Source organism: Gorilla gorilla, chromosome 1 (genome assembly GCF_029281585.2).
Source record: "Gorilla gorilla gorilla isolate KB3781 chromosome 1, NHGRI_mGorGor1-v2.1_pri, whole genome shotgun sequence".
NCBI lineage: Eukaryota > Metazoa > Chordata > Mammalia > Primates > Hominidae > Gorilla > Gorilla gorilla.
In genome coordinates this window covers 7,431,671-7,448,371 of record NC_073224.2, presented here as the reverse complement: position 1 = coordinate 7,448,371, position 16,701 = coordinate 7,431,671, and the positions used below count along the sequence as shown (strand labels likewise).

Genomic DNA, 16,701 nt, shown 5'->3' with positions numbered 1-16,701 from the left:
ACTTATCCTTCTGCCGCCCTGCAGGAAGGATTGTAGGAATGCCCCATGGAAAAATACAATCAAACATCAACTGATTTCATCTTATTGGGGATCTTCCCACCATCCAGAATTGGCTTTCTCCTCTTCATTCTCCTTGTTCTCATTTTGTTATTGGCTTTGATTGGCAATCAGTCCATGATCCTTCTCATCTTCTTGGACACTCATCTCCACACACCCACGTATTTCTTACTTAGTCAGCTCTACCTCATTGACCTAAATTACATCTCCACTATTGTCCCCAGATGTTTTCTGATTTTCTGTTTGGAAACAAGTCTATTTCCTTCATTGGGTGTGGAATTCAGAGTTTCTTCTTTGTGACTTTAGCAGGCGCAGAAATGCTGCCACTGACATCAATGGCCTGTGATCATTATGTAGCTGTTTGCTTTCCTCTCCACTATCCCATCCATATGAGCAAAATAGTATGTGCTGATGATAATATGATCTTGGATAATGGGCTCTATCGACACTTGTGCTCACATTTCATATATGCCCCATATCCCTGTTGCTCAGCCAGGGCTGTGATGTCCCAGCCATGGTGACTCTGGCCTTCATGGACACCTGGGTCTATGAGTGCACAGTGTTTTTGAGCACAACCCTCTTTCTCGTGTTTACCTTTATTGGTATTGCATGTTCCTATGGCCAGGTTCTCCTTACTGTCTACCACATTAAATCTGCAGAAGGGAGGAAGACGGCCTATTGGACCCGTAGCACCCACCTCACTGTAGTAATTTTCTACTATGCAATGTTTGCTTATACCTATCTATATCCAAGATACCTGCAATCTCCAACAGAGGACAAGGTTCTGGCTGTCTTCTACACCATCCTCACCTCAGTGCTCAACCCCATCATCTACAGCCTGAGAAACAGGGAGGTGATGGGGGCCCTGACACAAGTGAGTCAGAGAATCTTCCCTGTGAAGATGAAGACAGACTTTCTGCCTAAGAGTCCAAGCACTAGCCTCACATCAACTTAGCAGTGTACAGCAGTTACGAAAAATAATATTCCATGCCAGGAGTGTGGAACAAAAATTACTCTAGAAAATTTTTTAAAATTGAGTCTTGACATTATAATTGCATATTCTAAGACATCTATGTTGTTTTGTTTTTGGTGTTTCTTTTTATCCAAATATAGATCATTTATTTTCCACTAAATTGTGGGCAGTAGGGTTTCATTAAAATTAAAAGAATAAATGTTCAAACTAATCATAGCATTCAGCATAATAGTTATATGTCATTCATTTCTCATTATTATTAAGACAAAAGGATAATAAATTATTTAAGATTACTGAATCTAATTGAATATAAGGTAGTATTGTATTTTCTCTCACCTGGTGGGTATAGCTTATTCTTTTTCCTAAAGTAATGATTTATTAATAAATTTACCTCAGGATAAATAATTATTTTTGGGGATAAGCCAATTTGTCTTTAGAAAAACAAGAGTTTCTTTACAAGAGATTCTGTAGAAGTTACAGTCTACTGAGTGTGGAGCAGGTAATTTGAACCATTCCCCAGTCACATCACAACACACTCAATTTCTGCCCCCTTGGTTGCCACTGGTATTCTCATACAAGACATTCTGCCTGGACAATTTTATTTCTACTTATTTTTCTCATAGATCAACACATCTATACAGCTTGGGTTGGGGTCAAATTCTCTGCTCCACTATTTTTATACCTGCTTAGGCATGTGCCTAAAAGCATCAACATTATTTCCATAATACTTATACTGTATTATATATTGAAAATTTGCTAAGAGAATGGGTTTTAAGTCCTCTTACTATAAAGATTGTAACTATGGAAAGTGCTGTATAATTTGAGTGTAGTAATCATTTCAACATGTAGTTGGATGTCAAACATCATGTACATTTTTAATAACATAAAATATGTGGCACATCTTTAATGAAATCAATAATCAATCAATCTAGACTGGCTTGAAATGTTCCTAGAACTATCTAATTAAAATATATTTTGATGATGTCATTTTCCTTAGTAGGATACGTGATTCTCTCCACTGGCTAATTCACTCCTACATTGGCAGGATCACACTGTACCTGGAACTTTATGTTCTCTTCATCTTAAGTTGAATGCAGTTTTCTGAACAAGTTTTGAAAAGTCAGTCCTTCATTACATTAAGGATACAATTGGTTTTGCCTTTAGTGCATTGTTCTCTATCCTCACAAGTTTCTTTCACTGCGTGAATCCTCATTTCTCCCTTTTCTCAAGGTAAACATCAGGTATCATCTACATGAGGAAGCATGTTGAATGTGCTTGTTCAACTTTATCTTTATATTCTACTCTCATACATCCTACTATTTCTAATAATAACATGTGTCATCACAATGTATTGTAATAATCTCTTTTCTCTATGGCTCCACAGACTATTATGTGTTACCATCAGTGGCTTGGTCTTTTCCTCTTCACATGCCCAGATGATGCTCTTAAGTACCTGTTCTATGTTCAAATTATTCATACCTCAAAGCATGTTTACGTATTCTTAGCCCATTGCATTTTCACATAATAATTAGAATCAACCAGCAAAATGTCTATAGGAAAAAAGTTTTGTGTCTCAGTGTGAATTCTTACCACCTAGAGCATGATTTGTGGGAAAATGAAATCTTTTCTGTATTAAATCTCTTGATTCATTAATGAAACATTTTACTACATATATATCTACTTATGAAGAGCAGAATCCCATCCATATCTAGGCAATAGTCATGGGAATGATTCCTGCAGATATTTTTTTTTAGACACCGTCTTACTGTGTTGCCAAGGCTGGTCTCAAACACCTCAGTGCAAGTCATGCTAAAACTATTCTCATAAAGTGAAGAAAACTAAATTGCTGGGTTTTTAGCCAAAAGCATAAACTTTTAGTAGAAGCATACACTAAGCATGAACCAGCTCGCCCGATAGCCTACTTCCGTATGACTGCTTACTGCTTAAAAGTCACGTAGCCCTTGTCACAGGGTCCTAACTACCCTTAATTGTTTCTTTGGATATCATCTTTAATTTTAGGAAACCTCAAGTTTTCTATTTAAAATGTTTTCCGGATCCTGAATTCTAGTGGATCCACTGACGCAGGGGGTCTGTAGAGCTTGTCTGAGAAACTGACTCAGTGCAGGTTGCAGCATCTTCATCTTGCTGTCTAGTGACTCCACCACTCATTTCTCGACCAATCAGCAGTCCCCACACTTCAGCTCATCACCCGTCCAGACTCCTTACAAACGTCATCTCCAAGTCTCTCCAGAAGGCTGATATGAGGCTTCCTTTCTTTTCTTTCTTCAGAGAGATGAAGCCAGCTGGACTTCCTGGGTCGAGTGGGGACATAGGGAAATTTTCTGTCTTACGAGAGGATTATAAATGTACCAATCAGCACCCTGTAAAAATGCACCAATCTTGCTGCTGCTCAGTCTTCGGGTCTGCACCACCTTTAAGAGCTGTAGCAATCACCGCGAGGGTCCCAAGTCAGCGAGACCACGAACCCACCGGAAGGAACAAACTCCAGACATACTTCAGCTGACATACGATTATTAAACTCTTTCTCTGCTGCAACTCCCACTGTTTTGATGTTTTGGTCTGCTACCACTCAATGGGCAATTGAACCCCGTGGGCGTGTAACAATCCTCCTCCCTCGGTCTTCCCATAGGTGGAATTACAGGCCTGTGCCACCGTGCCCTGCTCTTTAACAAAAGATTTGGCATAATGGTTATCACTTGAATCTTGGATCTTTGGGACATTTGTATTTGGGTTTCTTTTTAAGTAAATGGAGTTATGCATTTCATGTGCCTGCAAAGGACATGAAGCAACTATGTTGTTTAATGAATAATTCAAATGGACTGAACACAGACATTAAAAAATTTAAAATAAACAGGTCACTTTTATTTACATTCCTTGCTCTCATTTCTTCCTTCAGTATAAACCAAGTTGTGGCTACTCTATGCTTAGTGGTTTCTACTGAGGAAGTGTGAAATGCTCAATTCCCACTTCCAGAGCATTCTCAGGGAAAGCAGGGGTATTTCAGGATCCCCTCCTCCTCTGGGCTTCCTTGTGTTGCGTAGGAGCTGTAAGGGACTGCCACAGTGCTTCTCTGACACAGGCCACTCGGACCTGTCTACTCTCCTGGGCACCCTGCTACAGTCTTGGTGGTCCCCTGAAGATGATTCTGTCCTGAGATCCAGACTGCAGGCTTCCTTTGTTTCATATGCCCAAGTCCATGTTAGTTTCTGTCTCATGTCCCCCACATGCGTTTACGGGATCCCAGTGGGTAGTCTTGAGCCATGACCTATAAAGTCTTTCTTTCATACAGAAATCCTCTCAAATCACCTTTTCCCACATCAAATAAGGATTCTTCCTTCCTTATTCAGCACAAATGTGTTTTGTTTACTAAAGAAGATATAAAAACAGTGCACAATGTGCACTAGATGTGGCATCTTCTTTTATATTATTATACTTTAAGTTCTAGGGTACATGTGCATAACGTGCAGGTTTGTTACACATGTATACATGTGCCATGTTGATTTGCTGCACCCATCAACTCATCATTTACATTAGGTATTTCTCCTAATGCTATCCCTCCCCCAGGCCACCACCCCCCAAAAGGCCCGGGTGTGTGATGTTCCCCTCCCTGTGTTCATGTGTTCTCATTGTTCGACTCCCAGTTATGAGTGAGAATATGTGGTGTTTGGTTTTCTGTCCTTGTGATATTTTGCTGAGAATGATGGTTTCCAGCTTCATCCATGTTCCTGCAAAGGACATGAACTCATCCTTTTTTATAGCTGTATAGTATTTCATGGTGTATATGTGCCACATTTTTTTTATCCAGTCTATTATTGATGGACATTTGGGTTGGTTCAAAGTCTTTGCTATTGTGAATAGTGCTGCAAGAAACATATGTGTGCATGTGTCTTCAGCTTGACCTCAGTGGGCTGCACCCACTGTCCAACCTGTCCCAATGAGATGAACCAGGTACCTCAGTTGGAAATCCAGAAATCACTTGTCTTCTCTGTTGGTCCCGCTGGGAGATGTAGACTGGTGTTGTTCATATTCAGCCATCTTGGAAACGACTCCTAGATGTGGCATCTACTGTTATGTTCAAAGGCATGGTTTAAAAGGTAAAGAAATTCTTTAGATTTTCAAATGCAAAAATATTGAAACAGTTGTGTTTGATTTTCAGGAAATTATCTTTGCTACCTACCCTGATTAGATAATTATATAACATACACTTGTATAAAAACATCAAATTGTAACCCATAAATTCATGCAATAACAGTGTATCAACTAAATAAATAAATATTTCTTAAAAACATTTATAAAATTCCAAATATATAAAATGGACTAATGTTACTTTTTCAAGATAGAAGGCATAATTAATTTACTGGAAACCATGGAAAATTTGAGTACATTTAAGGTACTCTTTGGCATAAAAATTTAATTACTAAATATACCCTAGATAGTATTATACCACAATCAGTAGTTACATCATTTTTATCATCAATTTTAATAACAGAAAATTGTTTTAAAATTTAATGGGCATTTCCAGAAGAAAAGAAACAATATAAACATATACTTAAAATATGTCAACGATAACTCCAATATGTGATATTTTAATATCTTCTACTTATGTGTTTTAAGTAAATTAACATAGTTCCACTTTTATGTTCTAAAACTTCCTGCCAGTATAAACTAAATTGGGAAAGAAATTAATATATACAGACATATCATTGGTATGAATGCAGTGAATAACAACATATAAAATGTAGGATTTCATAAAGTATTAGAGACACAAATGCATTAGTAAAACCTGAATAAACATAATTGTTTATTTTCCCAGTGAGTTTACCTTTGACATGACTTGAAACATCTAAATACATTATCATAACTCGTTTCTAAGCGTTGGACTAAGGCCATCCTATGTTTAGTGACTCAGCCTAGAATGTCCAAAGTCTCAGTGGACATTCCCCAGTGAATCCTAGCAAAACAGTCATTAAACTTGTTCTTCAGGTAAAGAAACACCGGAATCATGGTTGCTACTGAATCACCATGAAGCTCTCTAAAATCTCAAGTGTAGGGATGAAAATGAATACATACCTTTCTTTAAAAAGCATTCAGAAATCTTGCTCAGAAAAATGACTGTTCATATGATGACTGTAGGACTCCTCACAGCTAACCAAGGCAGTGTGTGTTTGAAATTGAGGAGATAATAAAAGGTACTAATTATATTTGTATTTTAAAATTTTTATTGATCACAGGGAAGAAGGGACTCTGGCAACTGCTTAAGAGAACTTTGTTTCAGAAATAGAATTGAAGTGAAGTTTGAGCAATAGTGACTGTACTTTCTGTTAACAAAATTCAGCAGAAATATTGGAGTATAGAATGCAGACAACCAACAGTGGTTTTGCTGCTAACTCATAAATGTGTTTTCTGGATGGGAAGCTAAATGATGTTCATGGAAGAGATGGGGCTAAATTACATTAGAATATGTTTTATGGGCTCAAGTCAAATTAATGAATCCACATATAATAATCCAGTCTTTGTAGTAAAATACCTGAAAGTACTAGTGTTGTTTTTGCATAAAAATATTAAAATGACATTAAGGTAAAGGCAAAATGAGAATGGTTAAAATTACCATCTGTAAAGCAATAATATATGTTTTTTAAAATAAAGGACCCTCTTCTGAAAATAAATAATGCAGGTAACCATATGATTAGTAGCTGTGATATGGTTATCCAGATTTTGTTTTTACATCCAATTTGTGCAAAATTATAGTGCTTTGTGCTTTTAATTTTTATATTGTGTTTATTTTTTCTTCAAGACACAATGTAAACTTCCAGTGAAATAATAGAAATATCTGCTTTAACAACCATGCAGAGTTTTTGTGAGAAGCAAATGAGCATAGTATGTGGAAACAATGTGAAGGCTATATTATTCTACAGTCATAGCGGATAACAAGTGTGTGAGTGTAAGTGATAGTGATTATCTTGATGTTGAGGGCACTGATAATGAGAAAGATGCTTAAACTTGCAGCTTCTCTTCAATGATACCCTCAGTCAAGTAATACACGTTCACTATGTCACAGACTGCTCATAATAACAATTTTTTTTTTTTTGAGACGAAGTCTTGCTCTGTCGCCCAGGCTGGAGTGCAGTGGCGCGATCTCAGCTCACTGCAAGCTCCGCCTCCCGGGTTCACGCCATTCTCCTGCCTCAGCTTGCCGAGTAGCTGGGACTACAGGCGCCCGCCACCACGCCCGGCTAATGTTTTGTATTTTTAGTAGAGACGGGGTTTCACCGCATTAACCAGGATGGTCTCGATCTCCTGACCTCGTGATCCACCCCCCTCGGCCTCCCAAAGTGCTGGGATTACAAGCGTGAGCCACCGCGCCTGGCCCATAATAACAATTTTAAGTAGAGCAGCCTTATTTTGTAATGAATAATAATTTTTCTTTGAAAATAGTTTTGATAAAACTGAGGACAGTGTAGGTTTCATAAATCTCTGAATTAGTGGAAAACTGCAGTATCTGGACTCAAGAGGACCATCATCCTTGGTTCCCAACTCTATCACTAGGTCATTGCACAGTCATGAATAACTCTCTTCAAATCCTTGTGATTCAGTTATTCCTTCTGATAATGAGAATATAGTTGAAAAATCTTTGTCTTCTATGAATATGTGAATCACTACAATTTGGTTATTTTTATTATCTCATTTTCAACTCTAAATTGAAGGATAGGAAAAAGAGATCTATGCAATGCAATGATGCATTCTGACTTTAAAAGATAGTGATACGTAATTCATTTGAAACGTGGGCACCGTTTGGAGAATTTTAATTATTATGCTGAATACGTACATCCTCAACTTGATTATGTAGTATATTAAATGTGTATTTTTTAGTAAGTGAATTCTTCCAGTAGGGAAACTTTTATATTGGGAACAAGACAGAAATTGCATTTCTTTTAGAGTTTCTGAGAAACCATTTTTCTATAAAGCTATGTATGGTTGTTGCTGGATCAAGTGAAAGCACAGTAAAACCAGGTGATACGAGGAAACAGAAGTTGAAATGATTAAATTTTAATCATTAAGATAACCTTATTTGTGATTTAAAAATTTTTATTATTTCACAGTTATTTACTGTCTATAATGATTTTTTTATTTTAATAAATTTAACCTCTTATATTTTTGTTTTGGGTAATTAAAGTGAGCCAGCCTTATTTCAGACTTACTGCCTAAAAATATTTGAAGGATAAAATAGACCATACATTTTAAAGAAGTTTATGTAAATGTTTATTTTTATATATAATGTATGTTTATGTATATGTTTGCATAAATATGTATATGTGTATATCAACTTATATGTGTATGTGTTTGTTTGTGTGTATATATATGCATATGTGTATGTGTGTTTGTGTGTAATCTAGGTAAGTCCACTTAAAATCTCTGAATCTCAATTTCATCATCTATAAAATGTCGTGGTGATGTCCATGTGAAGAGCTTGTTATTAGGATTAAATCTAATGGAATTATGGAACAAATCCTGACATATTGCAAGTGCCAGTGTGTGGAGACAGTCAGTAAAAGTTCATGCCATTATCCTTCCTCTCATGCCAGACGTCGCCCGGGTTGAATGTTTGGTTTTCCTACTCACTGTGAAACCATCATCAGAATTTTTTCTGCTTGCTTTTTCTCCAGTGTACAACATCATTAATTCTGACACCTAGATATATACATTTTATGAGAATTACAAAAATAAAAGCAAGTGTATATGTTTTTAAATGGGCTTAAAATACTTATAGCTATTTTGGTGGATAAAAAACTAAGGGACAGAAGTAACCCATTTGGATTTATTTTTATCTAAGAAAAAAATGTCCTCCTTAAATTACTTAGACAGATATGTAATGGCTGAGACTGCTTCCTTGTTAGTGACAGGGCTCTAATTTTATTTAAATAATGTAATATGATAGAATTAGAACCGTGGAACATGAATAATCAAAGAGACACTACATTGGTGTTCAAGAGATATTGTAACGTCACAGAACACATCTCCTGCCACTCACCACTTGCAAAGTCCAATTAACGAGAACAAGGTCTAGTAGAAAGAAAGTGACTTTTTCTTCCAAGCTTAGCTGAGAGGAAGCAGGACAGGTGTCTGCCTTATTGGGAAGTGCTTCCCCTTTCAGGGCAGTAGGCAGGGTCTTTTAAAGGGGTCTTGGCATGAATGACATGCAGGGGGTGAGGAGATAGGGGGTCCAGTGATTTTCTTCTGATGTCTTTTCTATCCGGCGGTCTGGCTGGCACCATCGCAGGCAGAGCTGTGTTGTAAACTGAGGCAATCTCCTAGTGGGATGGAGTTCTGGGGTTGCCTGATTTGCTTCAAGGTTCCGTCTCTAGAACTTCTAAGTAAACACAAAGTCATATAAACTTGCTTTGTAGAATGCGTCCGGTGGAGACAGTAAAGGATATATTTGCATTCCTAACCAGTTAAGTAGGAGGTGGGGGGAGGAGGAGAAAATAAGTCATTATTATTATTATTATTATTATTATTATTATTATTATTTTTAAATGAGGTAGTCAGTTACAACGTGGCATTAAATATGAGATCCGATGTGCCATTTAGGATTCTGTCCTATGTTACATTTTCTCTTTTTAAAGTTAGGACTATGACTATCTCATGGAAAGTTGATCATAGACTGCCCTGTATAAAATACAAATGATAGAAATGTTTGAAATGTTAATTGTGTTAGTAATTTCAAACAGTATATATTCTACTTGCCAATAACTAAACTACTAATATAAATTACATACTATTGCATCACAATTAATGCTGATCTTGTACTGTTTCCAAATGACAAATATGAAAATAATTTGTTCTTCTGAATTGTCCTTCACAAATTACCAGAGGTCATAAAATAATTGGAAGTAATTTGCTCTGTAGAGGCTGAGAAACTTGCCAGAATTTTCTTAAAATGTATTTGGGAATCCAAATATGGAATAATTTCAGTACATTTTAATGTTTTTATGAGGATAAATATGCATAAGGTAAACTGCACCATTTTAACTATTTTAAGTGTGGAATTCGGTGGCACTAAGTACATTTATGTTGTTGTGCAACCATCCCCACCATGCATCTCCAGAACAGTTTCATTGTCTTCAACTAAAATTTTGTTCCCTATACAATTATTCTCCTTGTCTCCCTTCCACTATCCTCTGGGTTCCAGCATTCGACTTTCTGTCTCTATGAATTTGACTACTCTGGGTACTTCATGTAGGTGAATTCATACAATATTTGCCTCTTCATGGCTTATTTCACTGAGCATAATGTATTTAAGATTTATCTATGTTGTAGCATGTGTCAAAACTTCATTCACTTTTAAAACTGAATATGTACTTACTACATTTTTTTTACTTTTTTTTTTAAATACTTTAAGTTCTAGGGTACATGTGCACAACGTGCAGGTTAGTTACATATGTATACATGTGCCATGTTGGTGTGCTGCACCCATTAACTCATCATTTAACATTAGGTATATCTCCCAATGCTATCCCTCCCTCCTTCCCCTACTCCCTACCCCACAATAGGCCCTGGTGTGTGATGTTCCCCTTCCTGTGTCCATGTGTTCTCATTGTTCAATTCCCACCTATGAGTGAGAACATGCAGTGTTTGGTTTTTTGTCCTTGCAATAGTTTGCTGAGAATGATGGTTTCCAGCTTCATCCATGTCCCTGCAAAGGACATGAACTCATCCTTTTTTATGGCTGCATAGTATTCCATGGTGTATATATGCCATGTTTTCTTAATCCAGCCTATCATTGTTGGACATTTGGGTTGGTTCCAAGTCTTTGCTATTGTGAATAGTGCCACAATAAACATACGTGTGCATGTGTCTTTATAGCGGCATGATTTATAATCCTTTGGTTATATACCCAGTAATGGGATTGCTGGGTCAAATGGTATTTCTAGTTCTAGATCCCTGAGGAATCGCCACACTGAGTTCCACAATGGTTGAACTAGTTTACAGTCTCACCAACAGTGTAAAAGTGTTCCTATTTCTCCACATCCGCTCCAGCACCTGTTGTTTCCTGACTTTTTAATGATCGCCCTTCTAACTGGTGTGAGATTGTATCCCATTGTGGTTTTGATTTGCATTTCTCTGAGGGCCAGTGATGATGAGCATTTTTTCATGTGTCTGTTGGCAGCATAAATGTCTTCTTTTGAGAAGTGTCTGTTTATATCTTTTGCCCACTTTTTGATGGGGTTGTTTGTTTTTTCTTGTCAATTTGTGTGAGTTCATTGTCAATTCTGGATATTAGCCCTTTGTCAGATGAGTAGATTGCAAAAATTTTCTCCCATTCTGTAAGTTGCCTGTTCACTCTGATGGTAGTTTCTTTCGCTGTGCAGAAGCTCTTTAGTTTAATTAGATCCCATTTGTCAATTTTGGCTTTTGTTGCCATTGCTTTTGGTGTTTTAGACATGAAGTCCTTGCCCATGCCTATGTCCTGAATGGTATGGCCTAGGTTTTCTTCTAGGGTTTTTATGGTTTTAGGTCTGACATGTAAGTCTTTAATCTTGAATTAATTTTTGTTTAAGGTGTGAGGAAGGGATCCAGTTTCAGCTTTCTATATATGGCTAGCCAGTTTTCCCCACACCATTTATTAAATAGGGAATCCTTTCCCCATTGCTTGTTTTTCTCAGGTTTGACAAAGATCAGATGGTTGTAGATATGCGGCATTATTTCTGTGGGCTCTGTTCTGTTCCATTGGTCTATATCTCTGTTTTGGTACCAGTACCATGCTGTTTTGGTTACTGTAGCCTTGTAGTATAGTTTGAAGTCAGGTAGCGTGATGCCTCCAGCTTTGTTCTTTTGGCTTAGGATTGACTTGGCAATGAGGACTCTTTTTTGGTTCCATATGAACTTTAAAGTAGTTTTTTCCAATTCTGTGAAGAAAGTCATTGGTAGCTTGATGGGGATGGCATTGAATCTATAAATTACCTTGGGGGGTATGGCCATTTTCACGGTATTGATTCTTCCTATCCATGAGCATGGAATGTTCTTCCATTTGTTTGTATCCTCTTTTATTTCATTGAGCAGTGGTTTGTTGTTCTCCTTGAAGAGGTCCTTCACGTCCGTTGTAAGTTGTATTCCTACGTATTTTATTCTCATTGAATCTTTAAGTAACTTTGGATATTATTGACATCTTAACAGTGTTAAGCCTTCTAATCTATAAATACAGGATATATTTCCATTTATTTGTGTCTTCTTTAATTGCTGTAATCAACATTTTGTCATTTTTCAGTGTATAAGCCTTTTACCTTCTTGGTTATGTTTATTCCTAAGTGTTTCATGTTTTTGATACTATTGTAAATAAAATCACAATCTCTTTTTCAGATTGTTTGTTGTTAGTGTATAGCCACTTGAAGCCTAGGCTCAAAACAGACACAGTTTTGTTTCTGTCATATTCAATGGGTCACAGCAAATTGTTAGTGTACAGAAGTCAATAGGTTTTGACTATTGTTGCATGCTGCAATTTTGCTTATTTTGTTAATTATTTGTAACAGTTTTTAGTGTGTGGAATCCTGTGGCTTTCTACATATATAGTTATGTCATATGGAAATAGAAATTATCGTGCTTCCTTTCTTTTAATTAAGATAACTTTTTTTCTTCTTTTGTTCTATTGCTTTGGCTGAACTTCCAATAATATGTTGAATAGATGCAGTGAAATTGGACATTTGTGTCTTGTTCCAAATCCTAGAGTAAAAATTGTCATTCTCATTATTATCATGAAGTTGTGGGTTAAATTCTTAGCTGTGATAGAATTTTTACATCACTTTAATGTTTTATTCAAGTAATGCATAGACATGGTGTCCACAGTCCACAGGCTAAAATATTGGACCCATAACAAACTCTTCCTGACCCCAAAGATAAGGACTTCAAAATTTCTTACCAGTCTTGCCCTGTTTTTGCCCATGTATTTTCAAACAACATGCTTATCTGCTAATGCTTGATTTAAGTATCTCAAATACCAGCCCTTGACTCATGACACAGGCCACTGTCACTAGTTACCTGCTCCCCCCAGCATCACTACCCCCAAACTCATTACCCTTCTCCCACTTTTTCACATAAATACATTCCAATTTATGTCTGCAGCAAGGGGTTGACAGCATCATCTCATCTGATAGAATCTATTGATTAAATACAAAAAATATATACTCTTGTAAAACCTGATGGTAATACATATATGCATGTATTTCTTCTGATTATTATTACTACTATTTCTCTCAAAAACTTAATATTTTATCTCCAGATAATTAAGATTTTTAGAAGTGTTTTCAAGGAGACACAATTTTCATGAAATTTTTTCTAGGAAAATATTTCTCACTTTGTGATTTAACATGCCATTTGAGTATGGTGGCTAATATATTTCAGTTCTGAGAATTTTTTTTTTTACAATATTGGGTTTATTATTATTTGCTATGTGCATTTCTGGGAACGCCTGTAAGTATATGTTGGTCCTGTTATATTAATTTTCTAATATTTCTCTCTCTTCTAATTTTCAGTACTTTCAGGTTGTTTTCTTTTTTCCTTCTGATAGAATTTTCCCAATTTGTCTTTTGAAATTTTCATTTAAATTTTATCAATTATTGTATTTTTAATTTCCAAGAGTCGTTTATCGTTACCTGTCACATCCTTTTACATAGATAATGATATTTATTTTGTGGATTTCATAACATATCATACATATCTTCCTTCCTAAAGATAGGAATTCTTATTTTTAAAAAATCATTCTTTTTGCAGGTTTCTGATCATTTTAATCAGGGTATATATACATGTGTATTGATGTTTAAGTGAGTGTACATCTTTGTGTGTGTGTATAGATGTGTGTTTGCACACTGTGTGGATCTTACTCTTTCACATTGTTACACTTCCTCAAAGGTCTGCTGACCTTTGGCTCTAAAATAATATTTAAGCCTAAAGACTTCAGTCCTTTTAGGCATTCAGTGCAAAGTCGTCCACTGATGTCTTCTATCTGGAGGAGAATGCTCCAACCACCTATACCCAGGAAACTGTCAAGTTGCTGCTTCCTTTTTTCTGTTTAAGTGAATGATCGTTTCTCCAAACCCCTTCTTTTGAAGGATCATAAAATAATTTATTGTTTTTTCTTCCCTAATGCTTAGATTACATTATACTTTATGGATCCTTCTAAATAATTGATAAATATTCTTATGATCTTTTCATAAGACTTGAAGGATCCACAAAGTCTATGTAATCTAAGCATTAGGGGAGCAAAGATACAGAATACACATTCTATTGGAGAGAGCGTGAACAGAGACATGGAAGATAAAATGAACTTGGCATATAGATATTCAGATGGGGGTCTGCACTAACTTAAGAATTCTGAAATTGGATGAGAAGGCAAAAGAGAATGGATGGTGGTAGACATTAAAAATGAACTGTATGAATTACATTTCCTGAAAAAGGTACTTGAAATAAGGATGTATTCTACATTTCTAAATAGAAGAACCAAATAATGATGTTTAACTAATGAAAGTTTAACTTGGAATTATTATGCAAAGACAATTCAAGAAGGAAATATAAGTTACTCCAAATAAGCCATAGGCTGCTGCAGTTTTAAAGAATAAATGTAGAAAAAATCATCCTGAAAAAGTAGTGCTAAATTGTTCATAATATGGATCCATAACATATGCATAAAATTTACTGTTGCATGCATATGTTTTAAGCATAACAAATGATCTTGATGACATCTGAGTTTGTGTTGGGCAGCAAACATTCGTATCCTATTGAAGTTGTAAGAGAAATGTTTTTTTCCTATAAATGTATATATTTCTTATTAAAAATTGTGGTTATAAATATTTCTCTCACAAAATTTAATTTCTGGGTGACAAAATAAGATATTTTTCTAAATAGGAAAGATTACTTCGTCATTTAAGAGTTGTAAAATTGTATAAATAATTCGTAGTCTAACTAAACTAAGGACTTTTTAAAAACTATTGGCTTACTGTTTTATAACTAGTCCCCGTTATCCACTGCTTTGCTTTTTGTGGTTTCTCCTGCAATCAACTGTCATCTGAGATTGCATGGAAAATTCCACAAATGAGCACTTCATAAATTTTAAATTTGTTTTCACTCATAGCCCAATGTTGCATTACCGTGCCTACATTGTTCCCCTAACTTTATCTCATCATGTAGACATTTTATCTTCCCCTGAAATATTTTATCATCAGAAGAAAAATAAACACTATTCAATATGATATTTTGAGAGAAAGAAAAAAACTGCATTCACACAACTTTTATTACAGTATATAATTATATTTGTTAGATTTTCTTTTTAGTTATTTTTGTTAATCTCTTCCTCGCCTAATTTATAAATTATAATATATATTTATTGATACAAAAATAGTGTATATAGGGTTCAGTGTAAACCCCAGTTTCAGGCATTCACTGGTGGGCTTGAAATGCATCCCCTGCAGATAATGGGGAACTACTGTACTTCACTTACCCTTGTGTCTCCCTTCAGGAAGGATCATATGAATGCTCCATGGAAAATTACAATCAAACATCAACTGCTTTCATCTTGTTGGGATTGTCCCCACCACCAAAAATTGGCCATTTCATCTTCATTCTCATTAATTTCGTTTTCCTAATGACTCTAATTGGAAACCCATCCATGATTCTTCTCATCTTCTTGGACATCCATCTCCACACACCCATGTATTTCCTACTTAGTCAGCTCTCCCTCATTGACCTAAATTATATCTCCACTATTGTTCCTAAGATGGTTTATGATTTTCTGTATGGAAACAAGTCTATCTCCTTCATTGGGTGTGGGATTCAGAGTTTCTTCTTCCTGACTTTAGCAGGTGCAGAAGCGCTACTCCTGACATCAGTGGCCTATGATCGTTATGTGGCTATTTGCTTTCCTCTCCACTATCCCATCCGTATGAGAAAAAGAGTGTGTGCGCTGATGATAACAGGATCTTGGATGATAGGCTCCATCAACTCTTGTGCTCACATGGTATATGCATTCCGTATCCCATATTGCAAGTCCAGAGCCATCAATCATTTTTTCTGTGATGTTCCAGCTATGTTGACCCTAGCCTGCATGGATACCTGGGTCTATGAGTGCACGGTGTTTTTGAGCACCACCATTTTTCTTGTGTTTCCCTTCATTTGTATTGCATGTTCCTATGGCCGGATTCTCCTTGCTGTCTACCGCATGCACTCTGCAGAAGGGAGGAAGAAGGCCTATTCGACCTGTAGCACCCACCTCACTGTAGTGACTTTCTACTATGCACTCTTTGCTTATACCTATCTATGCCCAAGATCCCTGTGATCTCCGACAGAGGACAAGGTTCTGGCTGTCTTCTACACCATCCTCACTCCAATGCTCAACCTCATCATCTACAGCCTGAGAAACAAGGAGGTGATGGGGGCCCTGACACGAGTGATTCAGAAAATCTTTTCGGTGAAAATGTAGACATATGTTCTGCCTTAGAGTCAAAGTGCTAGGTTCATATCAACTCAGCAGTGTACAGCAGTTAAGGAAAATATTATTACATGCCCAGTATGTCAAACGGACATTAATCTAAAGGATTTGTATTTTAATTTAGTCTTGGCATTTCAATTGCATATTCTAAGACACCTATTTTGGTTTTGTATTT

The 16,701-nt window shown here is 36.2% G+C and overlaps 1 protein-coding gene and 2 pseudogenes across 1 annotated transcript in view; all 3 read left to right on the top strand.

Moving 5' to 3' along the window:
* The window catches only part of OR2L13 (olfactory receptor family 2 subfamily L member 13), a 176,182-nt gene that overhangs the window by 47,397 nt on the left and 112,084 nt on the right, over positions 1–16,701 (top strand). The window lies entirely within an intron of this gene.
* On the top strand, positions 46–1,012 carry LOC109028851 (olfactory receptor 2L3-like; annotated as a pseudogene).
* On the top strand, positions 15,576–16,596 carry LOC101132617 (olfactory receptor 2L5-like; annotated as a pseudogene).